General features: G+C 34.2%; 1 protein-coding gene across 1 annotated transcript in view; it reads right to left on the bottom strand.

Annotated features, from left to right (window-relative positions):
- The window catches only part of LOC123873284, a 58,695-nt gene extending 34,985 nt beyond the window's left edge, over positions 1-23,710 (bottom strand). The window contains exon 1 of the mRNA XM_045918074.1: positions 23,501-23,710. The gene's annotated coding sequence lies outside the window, so the exon portion shown is untranslated. The remainder of the gene's footprint in view (positions 1-23,500) is intronic.
- Positions 23,711-23,949: the final 239 nt, after the last annotated feature.

Here is a 23,949-nt window from a genome sequence, read left to right as displayed (position 1 = left end):
GGAAATTATAGTGTGCCTTACCTACCTACTTGCAGGTGCAATATTGTCTGGTCTTCCTGTGTTATGCCATTCACCTACATTATGCGTTCGCATCTTGGTGTGCTTGTATGACGTCTATATGTATACATTTTTAGGGTTCCGTACCTGAAAAGGAAAAACGGAACCCTTGTTGGATCACTTTGTTGTCTGTCTGTCTGTGTGTCTGTCCTATACCAAATGGGGTATCGTATGAAAGGGCTTTAACCTGTACATCCTAAAACAGTACTTATTTATTTTTATGTATAATAGTTTTTGATTTATCGTGCAAAATGTAGGAAAAAATACCCGAGTACGGACCCCTCAGTGCGCGAGTCTGACTCGCACTTGCCCGGGTTTTTTTTAAATAAAAGTAACTACACACTAAGATTTCAGTTGGTAAAACAGCACGGTACGCGAGGTTTTATGCAAGATACTATGTTATTTTAAGACCATAGTCTTTTTAAACTATTTTCTATACTTAAGTAATTTTTTTTTGCAAAATTTTAGAGACTCAGTAATTTCGGAGTGAAGGGAGGAATAGTTATTTTTCATCTATTTTAGGTAGGTATACCCACACCTGACAGATTCTTATGGTTTATGAAACACATATGAAACAGGTTCATTTCAAAGTTATTACCTTGCGAACATTAACATTTTAAGTAGCACTTAAATATTACCTACCTAACTTATATAAGTTACCTAGATGTAGTCAAAGAGCTGAAATTGCTCAACATATACCTATTTTTAAAAGCCCAATAGATACTGCACTGATTAGGTAAGTCACGACATTAGAATACAGAGATCTTTATTGAAAAAATATTCGAAAGTTAAAATTTCATACGTAAAATAATCATAAGAAGAAAGTTTTCGTTTTGTGCATTATTTATTACGTAAGTACTTACCCACACCGGCTTCACTCGGGTGGTATTTTTGCAAATCCTTTCTAGCGGGGGTTGTTTTAGAGAACCTTTAGGCTTTCAAGCTCTAGTCCCTAGTCTAGTCTAGTTTGAGTGTCGTTAGTCAGTTTATATGGTTTTATAAAAAGACTATCTGACGCCCGAGACTTTCTTGGCGTGGATTTAGAATTTCTAAAACGTGGGAAAATATCGAGGGAGGCGACCGTCGCGCGGCTGACGTTCCCACTTATGGTCGCACAGGGTTTGGATAATGCTTTAAAACGAGACAGATTGATGTAGAGATATAAATCTATCTCGGTTTAGTCTAATAAAAGTCAAAGTGCGCTCTATAGATTCACTCTGATATCACTATCTCATAAACTATTACTACATGATTACTACTTAGGTTTGTGGTAAATGGCTTGACAGTACATCAAATACATGTCAACTTAGCAACAGGTAAGGTTTCAAGACATCGATTTTAAGCAATAATTTTCAAAATGGGAAGAACCTACGAAGCTATAAAGTTTAAAATGGTTTGCACGATCGAATGAGGAGCTGCAAGGTAATTGAAGTGTAGTCAGTCAGTAAGTGGGTCAGCGTCAATCGGCGGACGTACAATGTTTACTAACAAATTGTTTTTCTTGTTCCATTGTGTTGTAGGAAATGTTTTTTTTTTCCTTTTTTTTCTGTGTTGTGAAATTTTCAAGACGCCAATACCAGCTCTGCATTCCTCTAATTATAAGTACCTACCTTCACTACATAAATTACGTACGAATTAGTTACACGTCACAAAAAACTAAAATTGTTTCATTAATAAGTAAACAGATTGTTTTCGTGTAATTTCTCCAACAGCTAAAAACATTTGGCTACGGAACCCTAAAAAACCTACCGGGGTGTGGATGACATATTAGATTTATAGATTGTGTAGCAATGATCAATGTACCTATTACTTATTTCAGAAGTGGGATTAGGATTTACGACTCTCTAAACAACACAAATTGTTTTAAAATTGAAATCAATTAATTGCATTACGAACTTTCGCCAGTTTTGTATGTATACTAAAACATAAGCACATACCTACCTATAACTATTATGTAGGTAGGTCCACTTATTTTGTACTTATATCATAGTATTTTGATATTCCTTAACGTAGGTGCAATGTAAACATGTTTAAGTATGATTTACTATTCACAAGGAGGCCGATCGCATACCTCTGAATCAAGAAGGTCACTATTTATCAATTCATGAGACGGGAAATTGCCGGCGATTTGTCTGCGATACAAAACTCAATTACATACCACAAAACGAATAAAAATGAACTGTATTTTATTTGAATACGGTGCAGTTTTTAAAGAATGATTATAACAAAAGAGCTAGAAGCAGTTAGTTCAGACGAGCCATATAGTTAAAGTTAGGTACTTTGAATCTTATAATCCTTACATAAGTGGGATTTTTAACCCCCGACCTAAAAAGAGGGGTGTTATAAATTTGACGTGTGTATCTGTGTATCTGTCTGTGGCATCGTAGCTCCTAAACTAATGAATCGATTTTAATTTAGTTTTTTTTTTAAAGGTGGCTTGATCGAGAGTGTTCTTAGCTATAATACAAGAAAATCGGTTCAGCCGTTTGAAAGTTATCAGCTCTTTTCTAGTTACTGTAACCTTCATTTGTCGGGAGTGTTATAAATTTTTAATTTACACTTGTTGTGACAAGAAATCTCTCAGATAGTTAAAATTATGACTCATAACAATCATAATCATAATTTATTTATTGCAATTTACAGTAGGTGGTAAAAAAGTTTTCAGGTTACTTTGTATTTACCATTATAATGGGTGTGCAATATACAGACTTTTTTATTAGAGCAGAATATCTGAAGGAATTGTGGCATTTTATGAATAACTTTATGAATCAATTTTAAATACATATTCCTATAGTCAATAATTTTTCAAAATCATTACTAACTTTAATTAGATACACGCGCTTTATGGATAACAAAATTGAACATTACTTTATTTTGTAACAAAGTGATTATGCCTCAAAAATTAGCATATCTATTCACCCGATCTCCATACTGCGATCGGCATATGTGATCTAATAGAATAAGTTGGTTAATTATGTTAATTGTAACACATTGCGTAGTTTACACTTCTCAGTTTCGTAATGGCTTCGTAATAGCTTCACTTGTAATTTATGGACCATGACCGGAATCAGCCGAATTTTGCGAGCATGAAATTCGTTCCAATTGGATCGAAAATCCTATAATCTCATGTGTTGACTCCATGAAACGTGAGCATTAATTAACTTGGGTTATGTAAAGAACAGAATATGTATTAAATAAATAAATAATCTACAAAAAGTTGAGTTTTTGAGTCAAATATGTCTCAAGGCTGTGTTTTCACTTTTGGATTTATTATGTTGCCAATATGTTATTTATAGTTTTAACACATTTCAGTATACTGCGGCATTAATGATCTATTGCGAAATCCGTTGTTGTGTACATTACAGTCTTGTTACGTAACCACGATTTTGGGGCAATCAAACTAAGTGCATCCGCTGTTTCGTTTATAAAATTTAATTAGTTAGTTAAATATTTTTAGAGAATTACAGTAATTGTTTTTATCATACTAACTAGTGATTTAGTTTTTACTTTTTAAATAGTTCTATAATAGATATAATAAAATATAATGTTGTTTTTAATATTTATGGCAAATTAGAGGATGCCCGCGACTTCGTCTGTGTGGATTTAGGTTTTTAAAGATCCCGTGGGAACTGTTTGATTTTCCGGAATAAAAGGTAGCCTATATCCGTCCCCGGGATATAAGCTAATCCTGTACCCAATTTCGTCAGAATCGGTTAAACTGTTGGGCCGTGAAAAGGTAGCAGACAGACAGACAGAGAGATACGACACATTTTCGCATTTATAATATTACTATGGATATCTATTTATAATAACTCGATTTTATACCTACCGAATTATTTTATTTTAGAGATATAAATAGTCTACCTAATTCAATAATAATTTGAGTTCTACGTGCTCTAACTATTGAGATAGATACTCGTACCTATCACAATACACGTGATCACGTATAGCTTATATTGAGATTTGGGCTAATTTTTAAATTAAAATAACACGTCTAAATGTACTGCTATCCCTTTCATAATGCTCCCCGCGGAAAAAGATAGCACTAGATTTAAAACTGTCCGTTTAGACATTTGGAAACAACAGAATTAGGCACATTTATCACAGTTAGCACAGCCAGCTAGGTACCTATTCACTATGACTTAACTTCAAATTAACTTTTTTTAAATGTTCCGAAAGCAAGGAAGTCCGAAAGAAGATCAATAAGGAAACTGTAGCCACATAATAGATACCCAGCTGGTATTAGCATAGTGTTTTTTAACACTACAACTACTTACTATCGGTTGCAGGTAATCGATTACCTCTTGATTATTCAATACTTGCTTTAAACGGTTTTGCAATCGATGACTGAATGACTGAATAATTATGGTAAATATTACTTACCTACCACAATTCATATTGTAAGTAATCGGGACTCTAATAAGCCTCCGCCGTCTGTCCGTCCGTCTGTCTATATGTCTGTCAGCAGGCTGTATCACATGAACTGTATTAGATAGAGAGTAGAAATTTTTGTCCCTAAATGTGTATTTATATTGCCGCTAAATAACAAATAATAACAATTTCAAAATGGCCGCCATGAAAATTAAAAGAGAAAAATCTAGTCATGTTTTTTTTTGATGGTACGGAAACCTTTGTGTGCGTGTCCTACTTGACCGGTTTTTAGTAAATCCCTATGTCTTTATATTGTATTTTAATTTTTAACGTTACTTATAGATATAAGTTATGAAGATTCCAAATCGGTCATACAAGTGGTCCCGGAAAAGTGGGGTGCACAATTTCAATATCAAATTTTTGAGATCATATTATTTTGGGCATGATGAAAAAAATACTATGTGTGTTATTCAATCCTGAACCATTTTTAACACATTATTTCTCGACTTCCTATATTTTGAAAACCTACTTAATATACTGTAACATATACCTGCCTATCTACGGTAGAGGTAAAAAACATACCAATACTTTATGATCATCGAAGCGAAAAGGACGGTCAAGGTCAAGGCCGAGATGACGCCAGCGTCAGGATTGTCTCATAGATTAGCTAATTAAAACTATACGAAGCATAGATATATTTGTATCTTATTAACGTACGTAGAGTCTGAATAGAAAACTCTATGTCAGAGACAGATATATCGACTGTGAATGGGCAACATGTCTTGCCTCAAATTGAAGATTTTACTTTATACTATTTCGTTCTCACCAGTGGTCACAGTTCAAGACAGTTATCTTGTGTCTAGCAGCTAGTTTGGAACAAAAAATAAGCAGGATATTTAGTAGCGACTAGCGAGGCTTCACCTACGCTGGCAGGAGTGTCAGGCATATACATATAGGTACAAGGCGTAATTATATAATCACTATTTACTCAGTTGAAGGAAACAAATTTATTCCTTCATCTTTTCTGTAAGGTTATAAAAATTGACATAGCCAGTTCATAGTAGATATAGTTAAAGATGGCTAAAAATTCAAGTAAAAGCTACTGAAAAACTTTAAAGAAAAGAAGCCACGACGTCTACGTTTAAAAATATCATTTTAACGTTCTGTTAATTTAAAGTAGGTAAGTAAGTAGGTATCTATATAATATGATAAAACAAACTTCATCGATCGATATAGAAGTGGTTTCATTTGAAGATACCTATTTATTTGTGCACTGTTAATTTTCTTACATAATTTATTTTTCTTAGCATATTATTACATTTTCATTTCTTTCCTTTAATTAGTTTAGACTTTAGGCGCTCCTTTGTTTTTTTGGTCGGAACCGACTCATTGTGAAAGGTTCATTGATCTGATCACGTACGTACCTCAAAAGTAGGTAGTCATAGAGAGCAATAGGACATAATTTGTTAAACACGTTCTACACGTATTCGAGTACTTACTTGTGCTTTCTAAGACTTTTGACCTTAAACCTTGATTTGTTATGACTTTCTACTAGAGTACTAGACTGAACCACTTTATTCTATTTTAGTGAATCTCAAAATATCTGCTTTTCAAACGATTTTGAAAAGCTACTGAAATGTTTCAATATAACGGCCAAGCCGTACCTACTTTTTTAACAAAGCTGTAGGGTTTGTAGAAACAGAGCTTGTAAATAGAGTTATTTGTTATTTATGGTTATTTGTTAGTTGTTATTTATTGCTAAAAATGTGATATATTCAAGAGCATTTAGGAGCTACATACTTTGGACTTGGGATAGGTTCCATGGGCAGCACAAATCTAAGCTCTGTTAGGGGCTTGGCTCTATGGCTCTACTAGAGATCTCATAACTTTTTAACAGTGAAAGCATTATGAACTTGTGAGTCTTGGCAACCTTTACATGCAATGTTTTTGGTGGGATCACTTATACTATTAGAACTTAAGCGACTTTGCTTTTTTCATAATATTAGTATTTTGTGATATTAGTAGATATAATGAGATGCCAAAAAAAAACATTTTTTATTTGTCTTGGCGTTTTGTATTGAGTAACGATAGGTATATTCCAACAGTCAGTAATGCAAGCAAAGTACCTCATTATTTCGTAATTTTTTTACATGCACATAAACCTTGTAACTGTAGTAAGTAATTTGTACTGTCGTAATAGTACAGTCAGCAACAAAGCTAAGTTTGCACCCACCAGTAAGCGACTATGGAAGGGTACCACTTTTGGAGCCACTGTATAGGTACAGTGGCTCCAAGTGCTTTGTTCATATCTAATAAAAATTACCTATGCACTTTGTTTGTTGTGGCACAAACTATGTATGTTCTCATATTATATTGTATGTTCAGGTAATTTTCAAAATAAAATTAAAGATACAAAAATATATATATTTTTAATATTTTTAAGTAGGTAAAAACATATTGCGTACGTCAAATTGCATGCATCGATACAATAAACACTGAAAAGTGTTGTCACAATAAAAAAATACCAGTTTGGCCTCACGCGTAATTGGCCTTTTTTATAAGGATTAAAAACCTGCAACATTGCCTACTGACCAGTTTTTATATTTGACGATTTTCGTAATTAATGTTAAACTCCGATTAGCTTAACTGGAATTTCATAAATGCAGTAGACTAGATTATTAATTCAATAACATAAAATATTAAGTATACATATACATAATCATTATTATATTAAGAAGTTAATTATGAGTCAATCTCCATCGTTTACATTCTATTTGTAATGGATTCTTGTACGAGTAGGTGTATCCTGTATGTGCAATAAATAATGCAGTTATTTTTAGGATTTTATTGACTAAACCAATATTTTGTACGTAGGATGCGCGCGCACACGTCTCGTTGAAATTTATTTTTGCAAAATTTCTTGTCATAGTTTTTTGTATTGTATATTGTATTGTATATTGTTATCATCACCATCATGATCATCATCATCAGCCTGTGGATGTCCACTGTTGGACATATAGGCCTTCCCTAAAGAGCACCACCACACTCGGTCCTCAGCCTTGTTATGGCTAGATGAAAATACATGCCTGGAAGAGATCGCTATTTTAGCGATAAGGCCGCCTTTTGTACATAAATCTATAATGTTATTAATTTATTACTATGTCTTGTTGGTGAACAATAAAAAATATTTTACTTTACTTTTACTTTACTACCTACGAGAGTGGTTTTTACTTACTTACCTACTGCCATACTGTAAAAATGGGGCTGTTTTTGGCTAATGAAATCAGTTTAAAATAGAAGTTATAGGACACAATGGAAGCTAGTAGGTAATTGGCTCCAAATACATTACATGGTTTGGCCTCCAAGCTATGTACAAAGTTACCTCCCTAATAACAGAATTGAACGTGTTCATAAAAAAGTTTTATCAGTAGATACCTAGAAACAGATTGATTGAGTATTTCTTACAAAAAAATAGAAACGTTATAATTTTCATGTCTATAATATCACGTCCGTATGCGGTTTGCTAGTTGCTACCTAAGTTACCGTTCGATTGCTTGCCTTTTCAAGTAAGAACTCCAATTTTAGACTACAGTTTTATTTTTTACCTAGGAAATAACCAACATTTCTAAAATGTTTTTGATTTCGTATTACTTTTAAGTTTTCCAAGCTATAACCGCTGTTTGTAAGCCAAATCGATTAAGTAGATGGCAAGAAATTATCTATAGTTAGAAAATAATTACATATTTTTAACCGACTTCCAAAAAAGGAAGACAAAAGAGGTTCTCAATTCGTCGGAATTACTCAAAGACCCCTGGACAGATTTGGATTTTTTTTCCCATTTTTTTTTGTCCCATATAAATTTGGTGAAGATCTAATGAATGTCTTCGGAGATGGAGAACAGAACTCCTCAATGGATAAGAGCAAATTGCTCGCGATCAGTGTAATAGCTTAGTAAACAGTAGGGTTTTAACTGGGCATAGCATATTATAGTACAGTGGGGCCACTAAAAATTGTGAAATGAAAAATTTTCAAAAGAAAAATAAAACCGACTTCAAAAACCACAAACACTAAAAAGTAAAAAATAATTTTTGTTTAGCTACACGTGTAATGTACCTAGGTATCAAGATAAAAAAAAATCAATTTACTCGTTTCCGATTTTTTTTTAATATCACAAGTTGAATTTTAAAATGTAAATGTAAACAAGTTTAAAACTGAATTGAATTGAAAAGTTAGTACCTAAGCTATGAATAAATTGTCCACACATGGCAGTTCCGCTGGGCAGGGACTGAACGGGTACTGGATTAGCATTTGAACCACACATTGTAGTCACGTATTGCCGGTTGTCGTCACGTTGTTCTTGTACAGATAACGTAAATAACCTCCATTCGTATTGGAAACTATAAACATTATTTACCCTTGAGATTGTTTGTTTTCAATAGACCTACACGTTTTTGTTTTTTTTTAGCATATTTTGTTTTTATAGAATATCTAATATAACATAACAACACTTAACATAAGTATACCTATTTGCAGACACCTAGATATCTTATTTACTCGTAACATAGAAGAAAACGCTAAACCACGAGGCGTTTATTGATAAAATATTAGCACTGTATTAATTAATATGGAGAAAGATGTGGAAGACCACTGTATTATTATCCCGAGAAAATCATATTATGATATTAATGTATTATTTTACTAGCCTCCGTCGAAACCTCTTTGATCGCTAAAACCTAGCCTGCATCATAGGATATTGTAAATGCTAAGGAACTCATTTTATTTGTTTGTTATAGCTGGTACGTCAGCTGGTACTATGTCAGAAACCTTCCGGCAAGTGTCAAAAACAACTGTACAAAAGTTCAACTCCATCCAATATCATCAACCATGCGTGGATGCGTGAGACAGTCAGAGAAACATTATTTTTTTATATAGATAGATAGATAGATGGATAGAACACTTTATTGCACACAAAAACATATCATTATAAGATAATACCGAGATCGTTGGCCATCTTTAGATAGGCCAAGGCCAACGATCTCAGTGAGTTAGGGCACGTTAGGGCCATGAAAACTTGAACATTAAAAAAAAATATATGAAATTTTTTATAATTTTATTTCGTCATTATAATTCAGCATTGTATTTATCAGATCAAAGTAGCATGGGTACGTGTCGTCTTTATATACTAATTACCAAACACCCTGTATAAACTTCTTTATTAAAATATATATACCTTATTGCAAAAAGGATTTTAAGCAATGTTTACTTTATAAATTACAAAATATGTGTTACAAAGGCATGGAACAGATTTTCTCGAGGCGCGAATGATGTTTCGTGTAATAAATAAATCAATTTCCAAGCCACGTTTCCGAAGTAGATTTCCTTGCGTATTTCCGCCGTGCAGCAATAAAAGACGTCGAAAATGAGTAACGAAACTAGTATTTATACTATTAGTATTGATTTATTATTTTCGTTTAATGTTTAAGGGTGTTTGTGCACTCATTTGATTCGGTTCGTTTTCGAGTTCGTTTTGTATGACGGCCGCTTCTAATTGTTTTTTCACGAATCATGAAAACGAACCGAATACGAATCAGTGCGAAAACGCCTTAAGAATGAATGCAACAAAATAAATTCGTCACTTTGATTCATTTTTGAATATAATTCAATTCGTTAACCGAATACGAATGGGTCCAAAAACGCCTAAGAGTGAATGCAACAAAATGAATTCTTACTCTTATTAATTTTTACCCCCGACCCAAAAAGAGGGGTGTTATAAGTTTGACGTGTGTATCTGTGTATCTGTGTGTCTGTGTATCTGTGTATCTGTGTATCTGTCTGTGGCATCGTAGCGCCTAAACGAATGAACCGATTTTAATTTAGTTTTTTTTTGTTTGAAAGGTGGCTTGATCGAGAGTGTTCTTAGCTATAATCTAAAAAAATTGGTTTAGCCGTTTAAGAGTTATTAGCTCTTTTCTAGTTTTCTTGTAGAAAAGAAGGTTAGATAACCGTTAGGTTCATAATATTATGTCAATAAACAAATGTCAAGCTGTCAAGATGGACGTTGCCTAAATACATAATTATTTATTTGAAAATGATGTTTTGGAAAACTCAAATACTTTGGATCGTCGGGGGTGTTATAAATTTTTAATTTACACTTGTTTAATATAATTCAGTTCGTAAAGCGAACACTGCTACCTTTCGTTACCAGCTATTTTCCGCCAAAACCGACGTCTAAAAAACTCATTTTTGCCACAGCGCCGTGGATATTGAACTGAAAACTTCTTTAGGCACGTTGAGCAATTTTGGCGTAGATACAAACTTCAAGTTTGCATCACCGTCACCGACATGCTAATGTAAAAGTGCCTATAGGCGTAACAACTAAACTACTTACTGTTTATGGTTTTAATTTACAAATTATGAAATGCAGCCATTATTCTTGACACCATTCCATGCGAGTATGATTTGTACAGTAATTAGCTAGCTTGAAGTTCAATTTTATTAATTTTGGATACTTACGTAGGTACTACAATTAATTTTGATGTTTTTTTTTAATATTGAAGTCTCCGTTGCAACTCTAAAATGTTCTTATAGTAAATGTTACTTCCAAATCAGTCTTCTTTGTTTAGTAATGAGTAATTTTGTCTCATAACCATAAAGCTGTTATTTTAATATCAAAGGATATCCTGTCATTGTTTGCGTAAACAGTTTATTTTTAGATTTTGATGCAATTGATGGCAAGTCACCAACTAAAATATCAACACATCAGCTTGCACATCAGTTAATCTTTAGTTTAATTAATGTGTAGATTAATATATTAGTCTATTTCGGATACCTAATTTAAATGTTACTTAATTTATTAGAAGATAAAATTAGCTTAAGTTTGCTACTATAACTTCTCTTTGTAAACTTGTGTTAGTATGATTTCTTTTGAGAATAAAATTCTTTAACCACAATTTACGGTGTTTTTTTACATTGTAGGTACCTACCTATCCAATAAGTTTCTGTAAATATATCTAAGTTAAACACTGTAGGCCCAGCGTGCTGGAGTGGGTGTCTCTCTGAGGAACAAAATTCGTAACGTGGGAATCCATAGGAGAACCTAAGTAATTGATATAGCTCAACGAATGCAAGCTGAATGTAGGCCTAGGGTAGAGAAGGGTAGGGAAGGTAGGCTGTGGGTAGGCCATGTCTGAAGCAGACGTGTTTTGGAGTGGAGACCGTGTACCAGCAAGCGCAGTATGGGACGACCTCAGACCCGTCGGACTGACGATCTTTAGAAGGTAAAGAGAAGTGGGTGGATAAGGAAGGCGGGGGACCGTATGTGGTGACGCACTCTTGGGAAGGCCTATGTCCAGCTGTGAATGCAAACAGGTTGATTGATTGAAACTGGTATACTACCTATATTCCAAATGGAATCGCAAAACCATGTGGCCCGTCAAAGTTTAAATCGTCATCAGCAGACCCTGGTCAAAATTGCAGGTAATATGCTAGGAAGAAGAAGAGTTTCTAAATTGCCACAAGAAAGAAGCAAATCTGTGATCATAGCCTCAATAGCCCAACGGTTACAGGAGCGGACTGAAAACCGAAAAGGTCGGAGGTTCAAACCCCACCCGTTGCACTATTGTCGTACCCACTCCTAGCACAAGCTTAACGCTTAGTTGGAGAGGAAAAGGGGAATTAAGGGGGGATTAAAATGACTAATTTCTTTTCTAAAAAATAAAAAAAAAATCTGTGGTCTGGTTAAGAAATCACGAACCGCTGCGCAAGAGTGGTCGTCATTAGACGTACTCGTAGATCACGGCATGTGAAATGAGCAACCGCATCATCCGCGGGAAACTATTAAGATATACACGATAACGTAATATCAAGGTCAGTTATTCTTTCCACGGTGGCTACTGTTTTACGAGCTAAGAATTGCGGTAGTGGTTACATTTAAAGCTGTATATGAAATTTAAGTTAATGTTTGTTTGTCTATACGTCTGTATATTGTCGTTGGCCTCCCAGTCGGGAAGTCCGGGGTTCGATTCCGGGCACGCACCACTAACTTTTCGAAGTTATGTGCGTTTTAAGCAATTTAAGTATCATTTGCTTTAACGGCGAAGGAAAACATCGTGAGGAAACCCGCATGCTTGAGAGTTCATGACCAAACCCTCCTTATTCTGACAGGAGATCAGTAATGAGACAGCGATTGGTTGAAGACGATGATGATGGCGTCTGTACATCTTTAGTTTATGGATTCGCGCATCACTCATCCGATTGAGTTTAAACTTTGTGTAGTTGTTGTTGGGACTTGCGGAAAGGTTTCTAACATATGGATAAATATCATGATAAATGATGGATGGGATCATGACCGTTAGCAATCAGGAATACGATGCAGAGAGAGAAACTCGTACTTTCGCATTTAAATCTATACTAATAAATAAAATTGGAGTGTCTGTCTGTAATTTCGAAATAACTATCGCATATTAAGGTCATATGGTTATTTGAACGATACTATAACTGAATCACACGTTTTTAAAATTTTTGTCTGTCTGTCTGTCTGTTTGAAAAGGCTAATCTTCGGAACGGCTGAACCGATTTTGACGGGATTTTCACAGACAAGTAGAGAATTGACCAGGAAGTAACATAGGCTACTTTTTTAACCGACTTTCAAAAAGGGAGTTGTGTTTTTCTACCTATGTACACCGAAATCTCCGAGATTTCTGAACCGATTTGCGTCATTTCCTTTTTAATCGATAGAGGAACTTTGCGACATTGTTTCATAAAAAATTTGGAGTCCAACTCCTCAATCCTGATGCTGCAGGGGATCTGACCAATCCACACGGGCGAAGCTGCGGGCATCAGCTAGTTAATAATAATAATAGAACAGGTAGATACAGCTAGAGCGTTTTGTTTGAAAAAATATCTCTGTAGATAATCCACACCGACGTTATTGGCGGGTAAAAATGAGCGGTAAATCATTTTTGCACGGTCACAGCGAGCGATCGAGTTGAAAGAAGAAAATAAAACAAGCAACATTCAATTCGACGCCGAATGTAAGCAATATCTGCCGGTAGTCGGTACGTTCACCCTTCGGTATTATGACGTGATCCGCAGACAGTATTGAAGCTGGTAGCATTTTGGATGGGTGGAAAAACTGTAGTTTTTTTTTTGGAAATTCTTGATAAAAACTAAAATTTTGTTGGTCGTTGTTGGATGTCTGATTATGGTCAACTAGACTTGCCAGTACGTTTATGGTGTGTTTATTCTCTGGGGATGATTTAAAGCATAAGGTGTGTGGTGGATAAAATAGAAAGCGTTTTTAAAGGCAACCGTAGAGTAGGTAGAGACTTAACCATTTACTTCACCCTCTTATTATTTTTTGGCCGTAAATCCTTGAATTAAATATGAATACTTATATATAATACTAATTACTTATAAATAATATAGGCAATAGTTTTAACACAATGGAATTGAAACACTGGAAAGCGCATCGTTAGCAGACGCTCTACTAGGTGGATAGAACATCAAACGTGTTGCAAGGAGCCGCTGGAATCAATCAGGCGGCACAAGACCATGTGGAAGTATCTACAAATCTACAAGAGACGACGATATAAATATACAGAACCATTTCGAAAATATTCTCGCTTGACCAAACTGCAAAAATTATATGAGTTGCATAAGCTAATATAAAAATCGGCTAACAAAATAGGAAAACGGAAAGATGATCATTACGCAATGTGCAACTAATGTACTCAACATATTATTATTACGAAATCGTGTGTGCTTCTTTTATTTTAACATTCACTTTTGCGGTGTCGTGGATGCAGGTGCAAATATATTTAGATGGCTAGATATACAATTATAAAAAAACCGGCCAAGTGCGTGTCAAACTCGCGCACCGAGGGTTCCGTACCTGGGTATTTTTTCCGACATTTTGCACGATAAATCAATTGGATAAAAATAAATAAAAATCTGTTTTCGAATATACAGGTAAAGCCCTTTTATATGATACCCCATTTAGTGTAGTTATCTTAGTTTGAAAATTGAAACACATTTTTATTTTTTTTAAATGCTCCACTAACCACTAATTTACAGTTTTAGAATTTATTCCTTTACTTGTGCTATAAGACGTACCTACCTGCCAAATTTCATGATTCTAGGTCAATGGGAAGTACCCTATAGGTTTTCTTGACAGATACGACGGACAGACAGACAGACAGACAACTAAGTGATCCTATAAGGGTTCCTTTTTTCCATTTGAGTTACGAAACTCTAAAAAGTAGGTACCTACTTACGTTTTTGTACGTAATATATTTTAGAATTCAAAATGAAACGATTGCGGTTGCAACTCATCATACAGCTTTCTTCGGGGACAACAAGTGAGTTGCAAGTTGCAACCCGTTCTGCATTTGGTCCTTCGTTCTCATATTTCAAGTATAACCTATGCTCCGTGGGACTCATAGCAGAGTCCAAGGATTAGCGAGAGAACACATGGATTTCTATCTATTCTAAAACCTTTCGGTCGGTAGTTTGATCAAGTTCCAATAACATGGATACACTGCGCCTATCCAGCTCATACAATGCTAATGATGCATCACAAACTCTTTTCTCCTGGAAGAAGCTGGTTGGAAGTGAGTTTTCGAATTATCTATTAGATACCTACATAAAATACAGGTACGTCAACGTATCAAACCAGTGGGATTAGAGATCATAAATCCAATGATCTCATAATTTTAATGACATAAACTCCTTTATACTACATCCAACATCTATAAATAGAAAAATATTTCAATTTCATCTTTTGAATTTGTTAGTGTGTAGATCAAGAAAGGTCCCAATAAAATCTTTCTAATCCGTTATTTAACTTTAAAACGTGATTTCGTAGTATCATCCTAATAGGTAAATGTGAAAGGTATTTTCTCATTGGTTATTTCTTTCTTGTTTTTCCACTTCATGTAGTAGGTATCTATTGGCATTTGAGTGTTCTCTAACATTATATAATTTATCATTCGTAGGTTTGCGAATAATATTATCTATATTACAATAAAACTTAAAGCTAGCCTTATCTAATTACTATACAAATCATGCCCGCGTGGAATGGTGCCAAGAATACTGGCTGCATTTCCGTCTCGTAATATTATCTTACTATGTTATGCAGATATTACTTACCTAAATGGTTTTTTGTTAAAATCAAACTCATTCATCTAATTTATCGCTTTGACTTTAGATTTATTACTAAACCATTGTACTATTATTATCATCATTTGCTCTATACGTGGTTAAAAAACGATAGGCACACAAAGTTGTATTTTAACGTAACAGTATCAAATACGGCAACTCTAATTACTCGCACAATCTCGTTAACTCGTTAGTTGGTATCTGCATTATATGTAACCGTCGCAGCAGAAGTAAGCACACTCTACAAGGATGACATCACGGCGGTCTACTTGGATCATCTCAGCTAATGAACTCTAACGGTATTGAGGTTGACATACTTCGACGGCCTTATACATGTAAGTGCTCCTTCGTGCTAATGTAAACACTGAGTAGTGCTGAATAGCTATAGGATCATTCTTCTTACTTTAGATGTATTGTTTGAGTAGGACCAGTAGGACGCATTTAATATTTATTTTACATGTAGATTGAATACAATCGAGGCAAGAATCTTATACGCTTTCATCCGCAGCAGCGCCCAGACAAGTCGCCAAGACTTCAGGGCGCTAAAAATACAATGTAAATAGTTGTAAGAATTATGTAAATACAATAAATAAATAAATAAATCCATGCAACAAGTGCGTTGAAACTTAAACCACATCATGTTTTTTACAGGCATAATTGACTTATCTATCAAGTACAAGCCTCAATTACCAAACAAATTAATACAATACCTCTTATAGCACGATATAAAAAGAAAAATCCTACTCATCGACCGACTGACTCATAACGCACAGCCCAGCTCAGATCCTAGAAAGCTCGTACAGGATTTCCCTTTACGAGTATCAGGAAAAAGGGGAATATTTCAAAATGTAGTAGTCCACGGAAGTAAACCGTGGGCGGTCGCTAGTTTTACGATAAATTAATAATTAGATCACAAATGATGTGGCGGATGCAGTTTATTGCACGGTTTAATTAGAATTAGCGAGTACCGGATGTGTGGCACTGTCTTGTCTCCTCTTATATTATGACGTTGATATACAAAGATGTTGCGCACACATCCCTGGACTCCTACAATCCCTTATTAACCCATATGTAGATAAAACATTCAGATGACTCAGCACATAAGTGTCCACCGCGTCTTTATAACAACTTAGATGATAAAAAAGGTACAGTCGGTCACTAACCAATTGCTATTAGCTTTGAATAATTAGGCCGCACTGCTTTATTTACAGCGTCTTAGAAACTAAACATTATTATGTAGGTACATACTAGAATACATCAGTATCTTCAAAGATCCAGAAACGTATTGAAAACCATAAATAACCTACTCTTACATCAGGCGTCAAGAAACGATGAAGAAACCACTATTCAGATGCGGATTGGTTTTTAACCCCCGACCCAAAAAGTGTTATAAGTTTGACCTGTGTATCTGCCTGTGGCATCATAGCTCCTAAACTAATGAACCGATTTTAATTTAGTTTTTTTTTTTGTTTCAAAGTTGGCTTGCTCGACAGTGTTCTTTAATCGAAGAAAATCGGTTCAGCCGTTTGAAAGTTATCAGCTCTTTTCTAGTTACTGTAACCTTCACTTGTCGGGGGTGTTATAAAATTTTTAATTTACACTTGTTTTAAATTAAGCAAAACTTTAGTAAGCATAGCATATGTAAATTAATATATATTCGAGAGATGCAGTGTTGGTAATAATACGTTTCGTAAATGAAGTGAATCCGAATAGTGGCTTTCATTTACTTAATCCTGATTCAGCGGAATCAGGATCCTTTCCTCTGAAAGGACCAAATATGATGGTTAAATAACGTTCTGACTCACTTTAGTAATGAATCTTGATTTCTGTAAATTATTTAATACTAGTTACTGTAACCTTCAATTGTCGGGGGTGTTAAATTTTTTTTATTTTACACTTGTTTAAAATTTGCATTCTGAAAAGAAATTATTATTAATGCACTATCAAGACATGTGATACCCGTTTCGTGATAGCTTACGACTACGCTCGCTCGAAGCAGTCGTTCCGCATAACTTAATTGGAAACTGTTCTCCACGCGTATAGAAAACTAAACAAAGTTGTTTTACAACATTCGAACTGCTATATAAACGTTAATACGTAAATTTTCTACTTTTCAACACGCGCTCTTTGATACATTTAAGAGAGGTCTCTCCGTCACTCGCTCCATACAAACGTAGTTCCGATTTCATTTGAATATGAAGCAACCAAAGTCCATGAAATTTTGCAGACATATTCTAGAAACTAATATCTATGCCTGTGGTTTTCCAGATTTCTGTTAAAATATTTGGTTTCAAAGTTATGCGGTCTTAAAAATTAACATACAAATCTTTGAGCCCCTGTAATTTTAAAACTACATATTTTCAGAAAAATCTAAAACACCACAGGCACAGATATTAGTTTCTAGAATATATCTGCAAAATTTCATGGACTATGGTTGCTTAATATTCAAATGAAATTGGAACTACGATTGTATGGAGTAAGTGACGGAGAGAGCCCTGTTAAAGCACATAACTCTGGATTTGAAAATAAACTATGTAGAATCCAAGCAATTCATCAAATTATTACGAGATTTATTTAACAAAAAAACTGAAATAAAGATTAAGGCGGATAGGTGGGCGGCTATGTAAAACTGAAATTATCACGCAACCCGTTGTAATACTTGTTATTAATTCTCATACATAATCAGTTACAGTTACAATTAAAGATTCCACTGTTATTACGGTAACTCTATATTTTTTCAGTTCAACGAGCGTTTTTTTTTTTAATTTAGAAAGATAAGTTTCTTATCTGATGATTGTAATTTGTAATGAATTGTTTAATAGTTAGTTTGATAAAAATATATTGTTAGTAAGTATTGTGTTATTGTTATTGTGTCCTTATAATAATTTATTCCTTTCACGGAAACTTGCAAAACTCTTCGATAGAAAGAGCCCACTTTTTGGGTTTAAAAAAACTCATCTTCATCTCGTAAGTAATTGAAGGAACCTGGACTCCATGATCCACTGCCGCAAAGCTAATCACTAGAGTTAAACCAATGACTAACGAAATGTAAAAACTACTGAACGGATTTGGCTGAATTTCGGAATGGGGATAAATTATACCCTGGATTAACACATAAGCTACTTTCACTCCGGAAAATCAAAGAGTTCCTACGGGATTTTTAAAAAACTATATCCACGCAGACAGGTCGTGGGCGTCTGCTAGTAATATAATATGATTGGTGTATGAAAGCTATATGTAGATATCTATCGTTAGTTAATCAAAGTGCATATAATCGTAAAGTGTTATTATAAGGGGTCGACGAACGGAGCCGCAAGCAAAACTATAAAGAGGAAAGATTTGTCTACTTATTAGCACGCCACTTATTTACTAGTGACAGTTACTTCCATTATTTTACGTGACAGATTTTATGTACCATTGCGGAAGTAATATTATGCAAAGACTGTGATTTTTATTACACGTGATATTTTAGAACAAAAAACATGGTCCAACTATTCTTCTCGATTTCACATCGTATGCTTTGAAAATAAATAAAAGTATCTTAAGATATATTTTTTACACAGGTGTTTACTTGATCAACGTACTAGAATTGATCACAATATCATATTAAGTAAAATTTTAAAAATTTATCTGTTAGGTACCGTTATGTTGGTATGGTATTTGACCATAAAATATTCTGTAATGTTTATCTGTTGATAACCAAAAGCCTTCCGACTGTATCTTTTTTATTGCCTAACCCAGTTAGATAACTTTTGGACCACCACCATCACATTGCATAGTTATTTCAAACTTTGTCGTACCCTATTTGTCGCCATCTTGTTACGTAACTCACTCTCATATCACTCATTTTGATAATACAGCATATTTACAATGTCCATTGTGATTCTTTTCTGTTTTGCCCTTTTATTTCGCTCCAGGTACTTTATACACGTAACATAAAATTAAGTTATCAAGTTTGACTTAGTCCAAGACGCACCGACGAAATGCTTCCTCTTTCAATAGAATTTTATAAGTCTTATTCAAAAGTAAAATGTAATTGCATTTATAATAAAATAATTCATTGTGTTTCAGTAAAATCTTATTGATCCAATTGCTTGTATCTTAAAGACCAAAACTTAAAAAGCTTTGTAAAAATAAACAAACAAAGAACTCAATTCATTAGTTGGTTTGATGCCCAGATAATCCGAGAGACAAACAGACATAAATAGAATTACAAAAAAATGATTATTATGATTATGATATTGTCGGCTATAGAAACAACAGCTGCTTTGAAACAAAACTCGAATGTAAATATATGTAAGTTGATAATATGAAAACCAGTAGTTTAGTGGGAAGACATGGGCAAGACTACTACAAATTACAAGGCATGGCCTAAGTCTAGCAACGGATTTGCGTAAAGATAAAGATGTCTTCTATTAAACTGATTGTATGATTCGATTTTATTTTGTACATTGACCTTTATTGTGATTTTGTAGAACTACTGAATATACATAATTTTTATTATACTCAATATCAATATCCATAAAATTGAACGAAAACCACTATCAATGCAGTTAGTGTTATTTTATCAAATTGACAATAAAAACGAATCGAACACCGTTCATAGTACGACAATGGATAGTTGATTGGATCTAGTAATGACTATTGCCATTAAAGTTATGAATGTTAAAGAAAAACCAGTAAACTCATAAACTAATACCTTTAATTATTTTTTTTATGTGTTGGATACGTAAAAATAACATATTTGTAATTAATAATAATTAGATATTAGATACAACAATTGATTTTTAGTTAAAAAAATTGTAGAGATATATTATACCTACTGAGAAAAATCTAACTGAAAGTTAAAATGTTACCTAAAGAAATTGACTGACGGGCTTCGTAATGTACTTGCTCAAACCACTTGATCAAGTAAGAAAAATAATTTTCATAAATGCCACAGGAACTTTTATAAATATAAATTAACACTTTAGTGTCTAATCACTGAAAATTCAATCAAAAATATATTATTCAAATCGTGATATGTTAAGTGTTATGATAAATCGTCTGTTTTTGCGTAATATTTCAATTTCTTCGAAGATGTAATATTTAGCCACAATAAATTATAATTTATATCCCGTTTGCATGTTTGGAGCGCATCTAGGCCGATCGTCGAGAAATCTCTTCTGTAAACAGATTTAATGTCCATGCAAATCCAAGCGCGGAATGTGAGTGAAATTGCACCTACATTTTGTTTGCGAATAGAAAATGAAGAATGTTTAGAAGGCATCAATACGAACTGTATTATGGGTTCTATATTTGTGATTCGAAAATTAATATTTCGAGATATTATTGGATGGGGCGGGACATGAACACTAAACATGATTCTCGTCTTACTCATGTTTATGTTCTTATGGATACGAGGCATGGGCCTTACGAGTAAGATCAGAGACACTCAGCAGGCGAGTGAACTATGCTTGGAGTTTCTATACGTGGTCAAATCAGAAATGAGCAGATTCGTAGGAAAATCAACGTAACCGAGATAGCTCAAATAAATAAATATTCGTTTATTTGGGACTAGATAGCGCAAACACAGAACACAGGAACATACAGAGAAAAAAAAAATACAAATAATCACCTTAAATACCTAAATATTTGCTTAAGATACCTACTGCTTTCTTCCATGCATTTCAGCCGAGAAAACCGAGAAACTCAATGGGTTGCGAAGCCGAATTAGTGGCAATCGGCAGGGAACATTGTTCGAAAAACCGATAAATAATAGACTTTGGGTCCCAAGGTGTTAGAATGAAGATCTTGCAGCGAAAAACAACCCCCTACTAGATGGACAGACAACATCAAACAAGTCGTAGAGACTAGAGAGAAACTGGATTTAGGTGGTGCAAGACGGTGGCGTGCGGATTGCGGAAGCCCCTACAAGATACCTATGTTCAGCTTTAGATGTGTACGGTATCGGTTAGCGATGGTCATGACTGATGGGGAATCACACTAATATTATAAAAGCGAAAGTTTATATGTGTGTGTGTGTGTATGTTTGTTACATAATCCTATAGTATCCTGGATTATGATAGTATCCTGATAGTATCCTGGATTAGCACATAGGCTACTTTTTATCCCGGAAAATTAAAGAGTTCCCACGGGATTTCGAAAAACCTAAATCCACGCAGACGAAATCGCGGGCGTCAGCTAGTAGTAAGTATGATCTTTATTATTAATGACCGAGTTAACCTAGAGTAGAACCAGACATCTTAGAGATATCATCAAAAATATAAGAGCCTGCTTCTATAGGTATTACATAACTTTCGATACAATCATTTTGATCGTACTTGTAGCATCTTCTAATAGCTGATTTTAAAGTATTGTTTTTAAAACTGCTGTAGACAATAATGATAGTATCAGCTATTAGCAATGATTGCATCAAAGTTAGGTAATCTAAAAGAGGTAATATTATTTGGGTTTTAATTCTGACGAAAGAATATTGTGTAAAAAGTTGTATTAAATATGAAACATAATATTAATAATATAAATATTCAAACAAAATAAAGTAATCGATAAAATGGATGTAACAAACTTTAATTTAACGTAGTTATCTGAAAATCAGTGTTTTCAGTATTGTATCCGAAAAGACCGTTAATACCAAACAAAACTGGAGATCGGCTTTCAGTTGTGAAAATATACGTTGAATGGAGTGAAAATAAAACGAAAAGTGGGCCAGTGTTGCGAATTTACGGATAGTTTGTAAACTATGTTGGAAACTGGGAAAAGAGTTGGCGGCATTTCTGCAATGAAACAAAAACAGTGATTTTTCTAAAATAATTTCAAAGGTGCTTAAATAAACGGGATAACAAGTGTAAATTTATAACACCTCCGACAAGTGAAGGTTACAGTAACTAGAAAAGAGCTGATAACTTTCAAACGGCTGAACCGATTTTCTTGGATTATAGCTAAGAACACTCTTAAAAAAAAAAAAACAAAAATAAATAGATAATATTCTACGTCCAAGATAATTTCAGCTGGGTTACATCCAATTCGGGATTATAAAAGTATATTTCTTTAGTCAGTTGAAACCAGGTTTCCAATTTACATAAAGATGCATATGAATTTTTGTAAGAGGTCGCACTCGCAGCCAGATGTGGAAATGCATCTGCCTTCAAGTGATTGACTAACACGCAGAATAACTTATTCGTATGCTAATTAGCACCTGTGGTAAGAGACGTGACAATATTTTTTAATTTAGGAACAACTGAGTAGGTATGCCAAGTTGTGGCATTTGACGAGCCCAAAAGCAATGGTTTATTGGTTTATTGATTTGCAAAATCAGAGCCATAGATTCTTAATATTGAAAAAAATGTGTCTATCCGCACATTGTCCAATTTTACTTAATTGAAGTTTATTCAAGTATTTTTGATCCGTTTGATCTGAATTATATCTATGATTATATATATATCCATGGTTAAGAGATAATTTAAACGTGATCATCATCTTGGAATACATAGCTACAAGGATGCTCTGCCTCATAGTTAAGTAGGTTGTTCTACTATGATTCGAGTAGAGCATCTCGGTTTTAATAGAAGAAAATGTATGAGTTTTGATTCTTATTTCTAGTTTAGTCTTTCTTTTGAGAAAATCAAAGGCTAGAATTTTCTAGCCTTTAAATACAAGTTAATGCCAACTAATCTTACTAAAGTTAAGTTACAGAAATCAAAACTTTTTCGAATTAACGGTCAAAATAACAAATCTGTTTAAACTGCAGGTTCGGCTGGAATCATAAATCTTGGAACAAATTTTGAATTAATGACAGCTATTTAATCACAGTCATTAAAATTGATCTCCCTAATCACCAATTTAGTTTCAAAACCAATATATTACTTATTCAAATTCCGTATCACTAAGTAGTCACCATTAAATTAATACGTACTTAATCAACAATCCCGGTGTCCGAATTGGTATCCAATCCAACGAAGCACTCAAATGTTATAACACTGGCCACTTTTTGATAAAGCAAAATCAGTTTAAAATATATTTTTTCAACTGTTCGAAGTTGGCACTACCGCGAGAGATCAACGCGCCGCGAAGGCGTCCTGACGATGAAAAGTCTGCTTTCCAACTGCCGACGACGGCAACTTCTTAAGTCGACGGAGCAATGTACATCGACTACCTTGCCAGGAATGCCGTGTTACAACCTCAGCAGTATTTTTCTACATGGAAACAGGTTTCGATTACAGGGCAGAAAAAGACAAAAACGCTGGCTATCAATTTTGCCATCTCGATTCCTCGGGATTTTCGGCGCCTCGATTTTCTTAAAGAGGCCTTTAGGCAACGTTTTTGTGCGATTTAAATATAGCCTTTTGACTTTATGAGATTTGC

This window comes from Maniola jurtina, chromosome 16 (assembly GCF_905333055.1).
Source record: "Maniola jurtina chromosome 16, ilManJurt1.1, whole genome shotgun sequence".
NCBI classification, from domain to species: domain Eukaryota; kingdom Metazoa; phylum Arthropoda; class Insecta; order Lepidoptera; family Nymphalidae; genus Maniola; species Maniola jurtina.
Note: the sequence above shows the minus strand (reverse complement) of the source record. Positions and strands in the feature narration are given on the sequence as shown.